General features: G+C 46.8%; 1 protein-coding gene across 15 annotated transcripts in view; it reads left to right on the top strand.

The window, feature by feature from the left end:
• The window catches only part of RAD51B (RAD51 paralog B), a 682,004-nt gene that overhangs the window by 394,363 nt on the left and 273,136 nt on the right, over positions 1–14,505 (top strand). The window lies entirely within an intron of this gene.

Here is a 14,505-nt window from a genome sequence, read left to right on the forward strand (position 1 = left end):
TTCTCGAGTGTGGTTTCTGCTGGCTTCCCCCCGAGGCAGTCCGGGCTGTGTGGTTTTCCCCCACCAGTCCCAAGATCAGCGTGTGATTCCCCAGCCCAGTCGTGTCTCTGCTTACGCCTCCTGCAGCCTGTCCCTCGGCCCTGGCCTTCTGAATTGCGCAGCCTTGGGCACAGACCGCCTCACTTTCCCCGTGTGAGCGCAGGCTGTTACCAGGATTGAATGACTCTGGCCATGCCCGCCCTGCCTTCAGCTCCCCCTGCCCTGGTCCGCCCTGCACACAGCTGTCGGAGCAGTTTGTTGCAGCCCGGCCAGCCTTTGGCTGTGCGGCTTCTCTGGTTTCCACCACCTGTGTCCTGGCATCCGAGGCGCTTCCAGGCTAGTCCACACTGCCCTTTCCACCCCCGCCTCTCGCTGCCCTCCAGCATAAACCCCAGGCTTCCAGGCGGCCGGGGCTCACCACCACTCCTTGCCTTTGCCTTGCTTTCTTTACTTGACGCTTGGCTCAAGCCATGCCGTTTGCCCAGAGTGAACCCTGTTCTCTCCTTTGCTAAAGGTACCTTGCCTAGCCAGGGAGTGGCTGGAAGTGACCACCAACCTCTCAACTCCTGGATGGTCTCTGCTCTGTCTCTGCCCAGACTGGCCTTGGCACAGATGGCCTGGACTAGGAGACGTGAAGGCTTGTTTCCCTTCTAGGATGTCAGCCCTTGAAGGCAGAGAGTCCAGTTTTTCTTACGTGTCAGTGCTTAATAAATATTTGTTGAGCAAATACACAACAAAGCCCCTTTGGGTCACCTTTTTGTCTCTTCAGCAGGAATTCAGCGGTTTCTTCCCGGGAAGGTGGAACACACAGCCATCAGGATTTGGCCTTACTTGGTCAACATACACTCTTTGGAGTACCTGCTAAGTGTTAGAAACTGCTGATTTTCTGGGTTGAAAACAATAATTATAACTGATTTTTTGAACCCTGGTACTAAGCACCATGCTAAATAAGTACTTTCCATCCATTTTCTCACTTGGTACTCATGACAACCACTTAGGGGAAGATATGATTACTACTATTAATTAATTATCATTAGCATATTACTAGTAAACTGTAGGTCAGCAAACTTAGTGATTGCCCCAGCTCGTCAGTGGGTGGTAGAGCCTCTTGATTGCAAGATGTGACCTGTTCCTAGGGAGGCGCAACCTTGGGCAAGGAATCTCTGTGGCCGAGGCTGACCCTGGAGTTACTGATGCCAGAGCCTGGCTGCTGATGGAATTCCTGTCTCTGGGCAGCAAATCCTTCCTTGAAGGGGGCTCTGGCCAGCGCATTTAGTATCTACTACACTAATGCCCGCAAGTAGTGTCTGTTTCAGATGCATGCTTCCAAATTAATTTACATCCAAATGCTGGGACTATTTATACCACACACACACACACACACACAAAAGGATTTTTAAACACAAGAACTCTTTTTACAAAATTTTTATTTATTTATTTGAAAGGCAGAGAGAGAGAGAAATCTTTCACCCATTGGTTCATTCCCCAAATGGCTTTAATGGCCAGGGCTCTGTCAGGTCGAAGTCAGGAGTGAGAAACTCCATCCTAGTCTCCTACATGGATGCCAGAGACCCAAGTACCTTCCCAGGCACATTAGCAGAAAGCTGGGTTGGAAATGGAGTAGCTGGTGTTACAAGTGGTAGCTTAACCTGGTGCAGCGTAACGCCAGACCCTAAACCTGATTAGTATTTATTGCCTTTCAGTTCCCTGATTGCCTTGATTCACATGGGATACTCGTTTTAAAAATATTTTTGATATCACAGTGTTTTGGAATTATGATTTTTGGTATTATGAGTTTTTGTCCCAAAAACTTGCCTATATTATCATGCCTGTTTTCTAGTTAGGAACAGATCTTCAAGCTTATTTAACTGTCGCAAGTTTTAGGACAAGCCTTTTTCTTTCTGTAAGGCATTATTCTCATTTTTGTTCCTGTTGTAAGCTTCCTTATATTACACAAACTTTCAGCCCAAAATGGCAACTTTCTGCACACTGTTTCAAAGAGTTGATCTTTTCACTTAAGTCATCCAGCATGTAAGAACTGCTGAGTAGCATCACTGTTAAATTGCCGCGATTAGAATCATGTTTTATTTTCTGAGGTCTACAACTTGCTGACCGGGGGAGGGGGTGCCCCCAGCTTTTCCCTTCTTTGGAGCGTTCAGTTTTCCTTTGGTCACTGAGGAATAGTTCAGCTCTGACACGGTTTGGAGCCTTGAATTTTACTGCTTCAGTCGCTCCATAGTAATGGACACATCATACACATCCCAGGTCCCACGTTCCGTTTCTGTGTGGACGCCACAGCTAGACTTGAAGGAATTCTCTGTGTTCTGGGGAAGCTGTGTTGGTCTGTTCCCCTTACGCACGGTACACGCAGCATCACCTGTGGGAAACCACTTGTGTTTCTGCTGGCATTTCATCACCGTGGGTGCATCCCAATCTGATTATACGCTGACTTGTAATCAGCAGAGGCTTCCTCTCATTTAATTTTCTGTTGACTGTATATTCCTCCAGTTTAGAAACCTCCGAGATTATTGTATCAATTTCAGCTTCATTAAACAAGTCTCCTGTCATGATGGTCTGCTTTCAGTCAATCACTTTTCTGTTCAGTCACTCTGTCAACCCATATTATCTGTTTTGAAAACAAAGCAAAACATGCTAATATGTTAGTGAGCTCCCCGCTGCCATCTAAAATGGCTTGGAAAGAACTCAGTACTGACTTAATCCAGCGGGTCACGTCACCCCGCTAATAGTGAGATACTTGATCTTGGGAGAAGAAAGAAAGACATCTTGACCAGAGTCTTCAGTGGTATCTGATTGGGGTACAAGGAGAACTCATCAAAAACATAGAAGCTGCATTTCCTAGGAAATCGAGGCTTTTTCCTGTATTTGGGAGTGGTAAAGGATACGCCCAAGAACTTGGAACAGATACAGCATTGGCAGACAAACAAAAGATCTGTAGGGCAGGACTTCCTTTTTATTCCCATGAGCTCTCTCTCCTATTGTCTCCAGGAAGATGGAGCAAATACCCAGACAGAAGCTGCTTCAGTATTGTCTTGTTGAGAGGCCGCTGTCTTCAGGGGCTCCTCTGGTCCACAGTGTCTGCTGGACAGTTGGAGGCTTTTTGAAACCATTGTATTGTTAGAGAATAATTAGGGTGAGTGAAGCAGGGGGTAGGGGTTAACAACAATTCTTTGTTGCAAGCAATTGCTAGTCTTGGCATCAGTATTGGTAACAAGGGCAATCTACTGGAAGGAATGGAAACAAAGGATGGAAAGGTTGCAGTTGGTTTGTCTAATCCATCCAGCAAATCCACCCATGTGTAGCCATTATGCCCCGTGAGCTATCTGGAAACGCCTTTGGTCACACTGCATTCCAAGCCACTGGGTGGGTGATCTCTGGGCAGTCTTGTACATGTATTTCCTAGAATGCTTCCCATAGCCAAAAAGGGGATGCACAGGTGTTGCCTTGGCAATTAATCGGCGTACTTCACAAAGAAAATAATCTCCTAACGCTAGGCATGGCGTGAAAGGCTCACGACCTTTCCCTTGGAAGGGAGTTAGAGAATGTCCCAACATAAAATAGCCGAGATTGGTCTCTCGATACCAAGGCAAAAAAACACCTAAGCAGAACCACAGCCAGTGTCCTCACTGTCTGCTCCAACGCCTCTGGGCCAGTCAGGCCTGCCCTGGTGTTGGGAGTTATAATCCTACTTGCGTTGTGATCTACAGGAGGCCCAGCCAGGGTGGAGGCCAGCAAACTGGGATGGCTATCAATTTCCTGCTTCCAAGATAGTTGTGCTCCTTGGGAGGTCATCCCTGTCTCCCCTCGCTGATTTGGGGAGCCAGAAAGGATGCTAAATCTTGAGTCAAGAAGTCTTGCCACTATGGTTGCTCGGACTCTTGATGCATTCATAATAGACAGCAGGGGCCTGGGTGCAAGTTTTATCATATCGCTGTGGTCCGCTGGTGGGTGTTGCTTCGTAGGTCCTCCTCCCAAATTGGCTTTCCACCAGAGGTTCCCAAACACAGACAGGCCTGCCTCAAATATTTGGTTCAAGTGGTGCAACAGAATTGACCCTGTATCTCGTTTCCTGTTGCTTATCAACAAGGGTAGAGACACAGAGGCAACCGAGGTAGGCATGTCTCCAGGGAAATTTGTGACCTTAGGTACAGATCCCTAAAAGGCAAACTGCTGCTGTCACGTAGTGAGGAGAGCACCAGTCCCACAGTGTGACTTAGACCAAGGAAGACTTAGGTTTGAAATCCCCGAGTGGACTGTTCAAGATCAGTATTACCCTCTAAGCACTGTGGCAGAGGTGGGGTTCACCTACACACGATTCTCTGGGGCCCGTGTGTGGGGAGTGCTGGTTGTCAGGGAGTAAGGGAAAGAGGTGTGGGAGGGAGGGAGCCAGGGGGACAGCACTGTGCTTATTTTCAGTTTGTCAGCTGCTCTGGAAGGGGGCCAGAATGAGAGATACAACAAGCCTTCAGAGTGGTCAGGAGCCAAGGACAGGCAAGGCCCTTCCTTTTTAAAAGCTTTGTGGAATTTAAAGTTTCACGTGTATTTGTTTTGGGGAAATGTGAAAGCTTTGAACTTTCCCCAGGAAAATGTTCACCCCAGGGAACACACAGTAGGTCCTCAGGCCCCAGACAGACATGTGCCTTGAGGGAGAAAAGAGAACCCCTACCCTTCCATTTAGCATCCTGGCTCTGCTGGGCCAGTGGAGAAAGATGGATGCAAACCTTGATTAGACCTGTCTCCGCTGCCTCCAGCACGTTATTGGAAAGACTTCAAAAAAATCCTGTTGATGTGAGTGGGGTGCAAGTTCCCGTCGCTGAGGGTGAGGAAGAGGCTCCATCTTCAGGACCCCAAGGTGCCAGGATGTGCACACACATTAACAGGCAGAGAAAGCAAAGGGCACCAGGCACCGGCATCCTGCGAAAGGTAGTCTGGGAGGTTCAAAGCTAGGCGACCTCCACACAGGAAGAAGAACCGGTGACCCTGATGTGCCCATGGAGTCTGCAGCAGAAATCAACAGTGGGGCTGTGTTTTTGTAGGCATGTGGTATATTCTTTACTGGCAGTCATACCCCCAGTTTGATCCCTCTGCGTGTGACTGCTCTGACGTTCACTTCATGAAAACTCCAGGCTGTTTTTACTGTACTCCCAAGTAATGTTGACATTTGTTAGGGAGAGGAAATCTGGATAAATAGAATTTCTTTTCTTGGCATTGTTAAAAGTATTACTAAAAAGAGCAAAGGGTGTTTTCAGAGCTAAATGCAAGTCAAGTCTTTCTTTGCAATTTTGAAAGCCCAGGTAGGTGGCTGGGTAAGCGTTTTCTTGCGGCCTGTTTATTTTAGCACACGCTGGCTTCTGAGCAGCTCGAAGAAATTCTGATGGAGGACACAGACGCCCACGCAAACCCTGTGGCCTTGTCTCCCAGGGCTGCCTTTTGCTGCCTGAAACTGACAACGTGTACAAGTGTTAGGGCTTTTCTGAAGAATTAGGTTATATCTGGTCTGACCTGAATCTTCTTTGAATTTCACTATCAAAAGCAGAACAACAGCTTCGCATCCCAGAACTTGGAGCGTCTGTTTGGTTTGCCTCTTTGGCCCATTTGGAAACTGAAATCGAGAGCCACTACGTGACGTGCCTGGGCACACAGCTGGTTAGTGTGGGAACAGAACTGAAGATCCCCCAGTGTGCTGAAGCCTGGCTTGTTACCACAGTGTAAACGCTGCCCACAAGGAGGAGGGTTCGGTTCAGATTTTCTGCAACTATAAGAACTTCCAAAAATATGCCAGTTTTGGTAGAAATAGTTAATCAAGGTAACCTTTTCACTGTTAGTGAAGCAGAATTTTGAGAGACATTTAGAGTCACCTAATTTAAACTATAATTTGGGGTGGGCATTTGACAGAGGGGTTATGATACTGCTTTACATATTAGAGTACCTGGGTCCAAGTCACAGCTTCACTCACTCCCAAATCCAGCTTCCTGCTGTTGCACACTCTGGGAAGCTACAGTGATGGCTCAGTAGCTGGGCTCCTACCACCCGTGTGCAAGGCTCACACTGAGTTCCCAGCTTGCGGCTTTGAACTGCCCCAGCCTCAGCTGTTGTGGGCATCTGGGGAGGAACCAACAGATGGGATATCCCTCTGGGTCTGTCTTCTTTTTGAATAAAAATAATTGATTATATTTTAAAAAGCTATAATGTTCATTCTTCATTAGCTTGCGCAGGTTTTTTTCATATGTTTCATGATCTACTTGAACATTTTCTTACTTAATACTTGTTTGTAACACTAATACCTGATATTTGAGAATGAATACTAGCACTCAAGGATGAATTCAATATAGAAGCCCTTTCTACAAAGGGTTACACACATGTAAGTGACAAGCATAAATCAAAGGAGGGAATAACATATGGGGGGAAATAGGTTTTCTGGTGTCATGGAGTGCTTTGTAATATGAAAAATGCCTTGTCAGGTAATACATATGTAAAGATACTTCAAAAAGTTCATGAAAATAGAATTATAAGATAAGTTCATTTTATTTTATTTTATTTTATTTTATTTTATTTTATTTTATTTTTTTTTGACAGGCAGAGTGGCCAGTGAGAGAGAGAGACAGAGAGAAAGGTCTTCCTTTTGCCGTTGGTTCACCATCCAATGGCCGGCACGGCCGGCACGCTGCGGCTGGCGCACCACGCTGATCCGATGGCAGGAGCCAGGTACTTCTCCTGGTCTCCCATGGGGTGCAGGGCCCAAGCACTTGGGCCATCCCCCACTGCACTCCCGGGCCACAGCAGAGAGCTGGCCTGGAAAGGCAGAATTACAGGGGAGACAAAGAGACAGAGGTGAGGGGAGAGAGCTTCTGTCTGCTGATTCACTCTCCAAATGGACCCAATGGGCAGGGCAGGGCTTGGAGGAGGCCAGGAACTTTATCTGGGTTCCCCTGTTGGTGGCAGTAGCCCCCCCTCCACTGCTTTCCCAGATGCATTAGCAGGGAGCTGGCTTGGAAGTAGAGCAGCCGGGACTTGAGCCAGAGCTCATATGGGATGCCGGCATCACAGACGGCGGCTTAGCCCATTGTGCACAACACCAGCCCCAGCAAGAGAAGTTCACTTCAGTACCGAAAAATGTTGAAATGCCTGCCTTTCCTAACACCTATTATCCATGAGCTTTCTGAAGGCTGCTCAAAGCATGGGTTTAGATAAGTTTTGTACTAAAATAAACTTAACTTTAAATCCCCCTTGCCGTGAACTTTTGGAAGGTCCCTCACACAGAACAGTTCTGTGGAAGTAGGAAGAGCACCGCAGCAGATGCCCGGAAAACAGGATCGAAGCCCCAGGGCCCCAGAGAGCAGCTCAGAGATCCTGCAGTGGCTGCCAGCACGGCCAGGGAGCTGCTGAGTGGGGCGCAAACGGGCCCACCGCTCCTTCACTGCCTCACAGTGCTTTTGTCACATAAGTGATGATGCTTTAAAAACCGGTCCCTGTTGACTTTTGCCTCTCTCCTCTCCGCAGTGGCTACACTTTGCCCAGTTCCAGCTAGTCTCACTTTCTAGTTTGCCTTACTGTGTGCGTGCTGCTCACTGTACACATGGAAGGCACGGGCCTCTTGAAGGTGGTTCAGAAAGGCTTTTCTGAGGTTCTGCTGCTTCTCTGGTCCACGTCCTGACCTGCAGGCTCAGTGCTCTCTGGAGGCCCCGTTGCAACGAGAGGGACCTGTTGGCAATGCGCCCCCCGCCCTCTGCAAGCTGCCAGCGTAAACAGAACTCTGAAGTTTTAGACAAAAATGCAATTTAGCAAAGGTCCTGATTCTCGTTTTGCTCCCCTCACACAGCATGTGTTTTTAAAAGCTGTTACGTGTTTTCACCTCCAACACTAGGTGGCAGAATAACTACACCGCAAAGCACCGTGTCCTTTGTTTCTTGCCAGTCGGTGGGGAGCAGGGACCAGAACAGTGAGGCATAAACCATCTGTGGCTGCATGAGATTGCAGCAACCGACCTGGCCAATATTTTCTTGACAGGGAACTGGCTGCAGTGATTCTAAAACATATGCTTCCAAGATCCTGTCTTTAAGGTTTCCTTTCCCCCCACCCCCTCCCAGCTCCCCTGCGCTCTGTTTCTTCTGCCCCATTGCATTCTGGTAGCAGAGGGCAGACATGGCCTAGAGGCAGCATCTCTGAAACAGCAGGTTGGGATGAAGGCACCCCGTGGCACGGGCACTCTTGCCTTCGTGTGCCAGCGAGTTTCAGAGGTTCTGGGGGAGAAGCCCCAGAGCCCTGTGTGGCACCGCAAGGCTCTGGGGGTTCAGCTCCAAATGCCGCCTTTGGCTCACTACTAAGATATGCAGGACAGGATTTTGTTTTTCAAGGACAGCCTCTTCTTGATTCAGTTCTTTAGGAGTTGGGAGTGTGGCTGCGTGGTTGGTGGGGCCGCATTGCCTCCAGTTTCTTCCTAATGATTCGCTGGTGTCTGCGACCCTGGCTGCCTCCCATGCCACGGGACAAACAGCTAAATAAAGCTGCAGCACAGGTTTTGTCCTTTCGTGTTGTGAAGAGAGTGAACTTGGGTTGCAGAACTACTTCTACACGCAGGGAGGGAGTGGGGGCCGTTGCTCAAAAAGTTCTTGGAAAATGCTTATTAGGAAAAAAAAGGATGCCTGGATTTTCAAAACTTTTTGCACCAGAATAAACTCTTCATTGCAATTTCCACAAACTGTTTCAAGTACCCTTGTGCATACCAACTTGTAATAATACTCTAGTACACCCCACATTAAGGATCGCCTTTAAACCAAGGCTAAATATGTAAAATGGATCCAACAGAAAGATATTATTTTAATTACAAAAGCATTCTTTACAACTGGAATCACAATCAAGTTTCATTAAATAGTGAGTCCCTGATGCGAACAGTAATTGATCCATCTACAAAAATGTAAAAAAAAATTAAATCTTGAATTCTCAGGGACCTGCTTGTTGCATGAAACAAACCCAAACCAACCGGCCTCAGCTGTTCCACGCGTGCTCCCGTCACACGCTACACCACTTTCCAACTGGTGTGCTCAGGGCTTTTTTTTTTAGTTTTTAGCTGGGGTGATAGGTAGTACCCTACATCTGCACACACAGCACAGTTACGTGAAAAGGTGCTGTGGAAGTGACCACGGGTGAATCACATAATTGGCATCATCCTGTAGGGTAGGGATGTGGGGGATTTGTTTATTTGTTTGCCTGATGGAGCTGCAGTTCTTTCATTAAGAACAAACTCCATGACTTTTGACAATACCCTAAACGTACGAGTACATAAATCAGACCAAGGCCATGAATCGCAGATCACCACCATGGTGATGCTTTGAAGCTGGGAGAGGGTGGGGAGACTTTCTTGTTTGTTAAGAAAGAAATGTCATAAAAATTCCAAAGCAGAGCTCAAATTTCCAGGGGGAGGGGGCCTCTTTATTGTTTCCTCTAATAGCTCCTTTGGCACTTACTGAATAAATGTGTTGCACAAAATAACCCTAGATTCAGTCTCTGAGCTGTAGCCTGGCTCTGCTCCCACTTTTGTGTTTAGCATCCATTCTGAATTATGTATTTATGACAGTTTGGCTCTTGTTTGTCACCCCACCTTCCTCTCTCCCCACCCTACCCCCCATTTGTCCTGTCTGTATTTTCACACCCCTCCAGTTAATTGATATCTTCTGCTCCGAGGGCCGTAGCAAATGTGTGAGTGCATTTTTTCTGCGGATCTTCGCCATGCAGGCCATGCTTTTAAGTGTCTGGAATAGAACGATGGTAAAAATGAGTCACGGCTTGTTTCTATATTTGTTTCAGAGTCAAGAAGCTTAGTTTTCTCACTGTAGTGCCCGGAGTATAGAGCTTTACAGTTTACTTTTAAGGGAAACAACCAAAATTTAGTCAGTGCCTTCAATTAGATGTTTTCAAATGTTACAGAATTCTTGGGATTTATATTTCCAGATTGAAGAACACAGTGGAAGTGGTTTTATTACTTCGATCCACAGGGAGAAAATACAGATCCAGAAAAGGCACAAAGCCTTCCCCCGGTGCTCTGGAAACAGACCTTTTGGGTGTTGTCCAGGCCTGCTTGCAGCCCCGGGACAGCCATCACTTTTAATTCGCTGAGGGCCTCCTACCTAAACTAAATGACAGTTCAAACCAGTGACCTGAGGGGCTGGGGTCCAATAGTAAGCAAACAGGAGCGGAGAGCTGGGGGTAGGGACATGAGCAGGAGGGAGAAGAAAATTGGAGATTCACAATGGCTGCCTCTGTGTGATGGTAGGGGACGCAGGCAGTGGTCACCAGGAGTTCTGGTGTCTCCACTCTTAGGCTCACAAGCTGCATGTATCAGCTTACTATGGTTTTCTACATGAAAAAAAACAAATAATGTTCTTGTTTTAAAAAATTATTTATCTGAGAGGCAGACAGAGAGGGTAAGAGACCGAGCTCCTATCCTTATCCACTTGTTCACTCCTCAAATGCTCATGATGGCTGGGGCTGGGCCAAAGCTGAGAGCCAAGAATTCAATCCAGGTCTCCCACGTGGGTGGAAGGAACCCGATTCCTTGAGCATGATCACTACCTCCTAGGTTGTGCATTAGCAGGAAGCTGGAATCAAGAGGCAGAGCCAGGAACCAAACCCAGACACTCCAGGATGGGATATGAGAGTCTTACCCAGCGTGTTCCCCACCAAGCTAAATGCACTCTCCCAGCTAACGCTCTGGAGTGTCAGTTCATTGAGCTTTCCAGTGCGGCCTCATAACTTATATTAATTGGTAGGAAAATACTTCCAGGGAAAAGAGAGATACTGGACAGAACAACCTTGTCTTTGGTTGTCAAGGCCCTGCCCTTTGGAGTCACTGACAAGGCCTTCATTCTTGTATGACAGGCCCAGGGGCGGAAAGAAGTGATTCATCTTCTTCTGTTGCACCTTTCAAGGAGGAATTTTTTTGAAAAAAAGAAAAAGAAAAACAGATTTTGTTTATGGACTTAACATCACTGGCCAGGGGCAGTGGACTCCAACCCTTTGTAAGGTATTATTTACTGTTGTGTACCTCCCTCCGAAGTTTGTGCACCTCCAGGAGCGCCGACCCCATTAAAATTCCTTCTTAAAAGCATAAGGTGAAAGAGCCAAGCATGTGTTGTTTTTGCAGAGGGGAGTGTAGCTATAGACGGGAAACAGTCCCAGGCCTTTTTCTATTTTAAATGCTGATAAATAACTTGAAACCCGTGAAAACTTTTGAAAGAATGTAGAGGAGTTGTCCTTTTGACTGTGATGTTCAGGAAAACAAAATAAAGGGAAAAAATGCAGTGGGCTGTGTTCCACAGAGAGCTGTGCACTTGTCCCCTGCGCCCTTCTAGGTACACAAGCGAGGTTGGCTCCTTCCCTGTCTGTGGGTCCACCGTGTTTGCTTATTACTCTACTGAATTTTTTTCGCACTTTAATGCTCAGCCCTTTAGAAAACATCAAACACTGTTCTTTTTGACAGGGAGGGAGAACACCCGTGTTTAAACGTGACACACTACCGCGTGCACGTTGTAATGTCGTAGGACAGGCAACAGCGTCATGAATGGCAGAACACAGTTCCCCCCCAGCAGGTTAAGTGCACATGAAGCTTGCCCAGTTTGCCTTTTGGGGAAGGCTTCATAACCCTCAAGGCACAGGAAGGAGCTGGCTTTTATTGAGATTTAAAAGGAATGTTTTTCACAGCCAACAGCCTTTCTTTTTGCGTCCCTTATTCCAAAAGGGTCTTTGCAACTTCTACAAAAGAGAAAGAGCTTGAATTCCTATTTTAATCCCCCAGCCTGCAGGAATCGGGTGTGTATATATATATCTACCACCAGGCAGCTCAAGCTTGCAAGCAGCAAGATGGGAGCCTCTGAGGACTGCATCTTAGCTGTGGAAGTTTTGAGCTTTTGAGAATGATTATTAGGTCCTGGTTTTCTTGGAAATATCCTGTGTGTGGACCCGAATACAGGTCTTGCCCCTTACCCCGACCGCCTGAGGATGATATGAATGGGGGAGGGGGGAGACATAGGAGCTATTTAAAATAACATACATCTGGCTAGGGTATAATCTTTAAGTTTACAATTAAATATGATGCAAGCTTATATTCTGGAAATTCAATATACTCCCTTGGTCTGAATCTGTTTTCTTACTTCTCCTTTACACCCCTTCCCTCACACACACAGCACCCGTTTTGCCAAACAATCAAGAAATATAGACAGTATTTTTGATAGGGTCACACTTGCATAAACTGTTTTACAACTTTTTTCTTTTCTATTTTTAAAAATTAATTATTTTATGTTTATCTTGTTTTAAAGGCAAAGAGATGAGAGAGAAGGAGGGAAGGAGGGAGGGAGGGAGGGAGGGAGAGAGAGAGAGAGAGAGAGAGAGAAAATCTTCCATCTACTAGTTTACTCCCCAAATGGCTGCAATGGCTGGAGCTGGACTGGTCCAAAGCCAGGAGCCAGGAGCTTCTTCAGTTCTCCCACACAGCTCAGGGGCCCAAGGACTTGGGCCATCTTCTACTGCTTTCCGAGGCCATACCAGAGAGCTGGATCAGAAGTGGAGCAGCCGGGACTTGAACCGGTGCCCATATGGGATGCTGGCTCTGCAGGCAGCAGCTTTGCCCATTGTGCCACAGAGCCAGCCTGGATTTATTATTTTTAAAAACCTTTTTAAAACATTTTTTCATTTGTTTATTCATAAGAGTGACAGAGAGGGGAGGGAAACCCAGAGACAGAGCTTCTGTCCTTTGATTACTCCAGATGCCTCCAATCTGCTGCTGGGCCAGGCTGAAGCCGGGAGCCAAGAGTTCCGCCTGGGCCCCCCATGGGCAGCGGGGACTCAGGTGCTAAGCTGTCACTTGTTGCCTCCCAGCCACAGTAGCCGGAAGCTGGATTGGAAGTGGAAGGAGGGCCTAGGCTTTCTGAAATGAGATGTGGAAGTCCCAAGAGCAGCCTAAACTGTAGTACCATAACTCCTGCCCCATTTCATTCTTTTTTAGCAGTTTTATTTTCTCACATCCTTAAATCTTTCATTTGCAAATGTTTTTATGCATGTTTTATTTTGTCTTTTGTGACTATCCATTCATTTCTTTTATTCATGTTTCTATTGAAATATAAACGTGTGTTTATATTGATTTGTAAGAACTCTTTACATAGTACAGCTGTTAATAGTTTGACTCATTATTTGTTCTATTCTTTTTTAAAAAAAAAAAGATTTATTTATTTATTTGAAAGAATTACTGAGAGAGGAGAGGCAGAGAGAGAGATGTCTTCCATCTGATGGTTCACTCCCCAGATGGCCTCAATGGCCGGAGCTGAGCAGATCCAAAGCCAGGAACCAGGAGCTCTTTCCAGGTCTTCCACGCGGGTGCAGGGGCCCAAGGACTTCAGCCATCCTGCACTGCTTTCCCAGGCCACAGCAGAGAGCTGGGTCAGAAGTGGAGCAGCCGGGTCTCAAACCGGTGGGATGATGGCACTTCAGGCCAGGGCATCAATCCACTGTGCCACAGCATCAGTCCCTTTTCTAATCACTTTCCTCAGTTTTTTATTTGCCTTTTGTTTTGTGTATGGAATCACTGGTATCCAACAGTCTTGTGTAATCAAATATGTTATTTGTATTTTCATTTAAACTATCTTTTTAGATCCAAAAGCATTTTAAAAGATGCCTTAATAAGAGTAATAGACACATCTTTAGGTACCATTCCAAGTGTTTTATATTTAAAATTTCGTATCTCCCCAGTTTACAACAGGTCTCTGAGACAGGTAGTATTAGCTGTTTTTTCACTGAAGCGGAAATTAGGACCTGGAGAGTCAGACAGTGTCACAAATGAGATTCTGAGGAGTTTTTTTTTTTTTTTAAAGATTTTATTTATTTACTTGAGAGGTAGAATTACAGTAAGAGGGAGAGACAGAGAGGAAGGTCTTTCATCCTTTGGTTCACTCCCCAAATGGCTGCAATGGCTGGATCCGAAGCCAGCAGCCAGGAGCTTCCTCCTGGTCTCCCACACTGGTGCAGGGGCCCAAGGACCTGGGCCATCCACCGCCCTCCTGGGCAGAGAGCCGGATTGGAAGAGGAGCAACCGGGACTAGAACCGGCGCCCTTATTAGATGCCAGCACCACAGGCAGAGGATTAACCTACTGTGCCATGGCACCGGTCCCAAGGAGTATTTTTTTTTTAAGATTTGTTTGTTTATTTATAAGAGCAAGAGAGAGAGTGAGCGAGAGGACTTCCATCTGCTGGTTTACTCCCCAAATAGCCACAGTGGTCAGTGCTGAGCCAGGCTGAAGCCAGGAGCCAGCAACTTAATCCAGGTCTCCCTGGATTAAGGGATCCAAACACTTGGGCCATCTTCTGCTACTTTTCCCAGGCTGTGATCGGGGACCTGGATCTGAAGCAGAGTTGCTGGGACCTAAACCAGTGTCATAAAGGGCGTCAGCATCGCAGGCAGC

This window comes from Oryctolagus cuniculus, chromosome 20 (genome assembly GCF_964237555.1).
Source record: "Oryctolagus cuniculus chromosome 20, mOryCun1.1, whole genome shotgun sequence".
Lineage (NCBI taxonomy): Eukaryota > Metazoa > Chordata > Mammalia > Lagomorpha > Leporidae > Oryctolagus > Oryctolagus cuniculus.